The sequence below is a fragment of the Octodon degus genome, unplaced genomic scaffold (genome assembly GCF_000260255.1).
Source record: "Octodon degus isolate 3935 unplaced genomic scaffold, OctDeg1.0 scaffold00214, whole genome shotgun sequence".
Classification (NCBI taxonomy): Eukaryota; Metazoa; Chordata; class Mammalia; order Rodentia; family Octodontidae; genus Octodon; species Octodon degus.
The window spans coordinates 895,653-897,112 of record NW_004524790.1 but is presented as its reverse complement, the minus strand read 5'-3'; the positions used below and the strand labels follow the sequence as shown (position 1 = coordinate 897,112).

The 1,460-nt window shown below is 46.8% G+C and overlaps 1 protein-coding gene across 3 annotated transcripts in view; it reads left to right on the top strand.

Annotated features, from left to right (window-relative positions):
* The window catches only part of March2 (membrane associated ring-CH-type finger 2), a 15,701-nt gene that overhangs the window by 11,998 nt on the left and 2,243 nt on the right, over window positions 1-1,460 (top strand). The gene's annotated exons all lie outside the window — the stretch shown is intronic.

Sequence of the window (1,460 nt, the reverse complement as noted above, 5' to 3'; positions counted from 1 at the left end):
GGTCCCTGTGCTTTGCTAAGCTTGTTCTAAGTAGGTGCTTTAGACCACTGAGCCATCTCACCAGCCCCCTGATAACTTTTATTGTCTGTAGATCTCACAGGTGTCCAAGGCTTTGTGCAGTGCTTGATGCTGTTTGCACTAGGAAGGCGCAGGACTCCTGCTCTGAGAGACCTCCCCAGCTTTTCACATTTTTGCATTACTTGTGGCGCTCCTCCTGCCTCAGCCTCCTGGGCGCTGGGATGACAGGAGTGTGTTTGCACCACGCTTCGCCATATGTATTTGTTCTTGCAGGTAGTTTTGCAGCCTGCTTATTTTCATTTTGTCCTTGTCCTTTAAAAAATAAGGCAGCCACTCAGCACTCTCCCAGTGTTGACGGACGGTATTTATTTAAGCAATCCCTTCTGACAGCTGCCAGGATTTTTTCCAATGTGGACTTCTTTCCTCTTCCTTTTTTTTTTTTTTTTTTTTAAACCAGTGCTGGGCACCTCTTATGCAATTCTTTTTTTCTTTTTCTTTTCTTTCCCACCACCGTGTGTACTAGGCAAATGCTGTCCCCTGAGCCCCAGTCCCTAGATTATTTCTGGAGAGCTGTTATGGTCAAAGGATGTCAACCACTGACATTTCTTCTTTCGTTTTTAAAAACAGACTTTAGATTTTTATTTTTATTTATTTATTTATTTATTTTGTGGAACCAGGGATTGAACTCAGGCCCTCGCACTTGCCAGGGAAGCGCATATTCCACTGAGCCATCCCCTGACCCCCAGACTTTAGATTTTTAGAGCAGGTTTTTTTTTTTGGTTTTTTTCTTTTTTCTTTTTTTTGGCGGAACTGGGGATTGAGCTCAGACCCTTGTGCTTGCTAGGGAAGCGCTTATTCCACTGAGCCATCCCCCCCGGCCCCTTTAGAGCAGGTTTTAGATTCACAGTGAAACAGCAAAAACTTCTGAGCATTCCCATCTGTCACCCCTCCCTACAAGATGTACAGCTGTACCTCATCAACATCCCACTCCTGTTAGCACGTTGGATGTGTTGTTTTGTTTTGGGACAGCATCTTGCTGTGTAGCCCAGGCTGGGCTCGAACTAGCAGCGATCCTCTTGCCTCAGCCTCCTGAGCGCTGGGGTGACCAACATCCCTACCATGCCCAGCTGGGTTTAGCACATTTTATGATAATCAGTGACCCTCCTGGACATGTCCGAGGCACTCAGAGTCCACAGTCCCCTCTGCCCACCTTCCAGTGCGTGCTCAGCACTGTGACTTGTGGTTCTGACCTGTAATGATGTGTTTCCCTTTTCTTGTAGAATGGTGCATATATACTAATGCATATTGCCCCACAAATCTTCTGGGTGGTACATGGCTAGCCCAGCATCCAGGTGGCTGAGGCAGGAGGATCACCATGAGTTCCAGGCTCACCTGGAATCCATAAGTTCAAGGCCAGCTTGAACTTCATATTGAGATCCTGT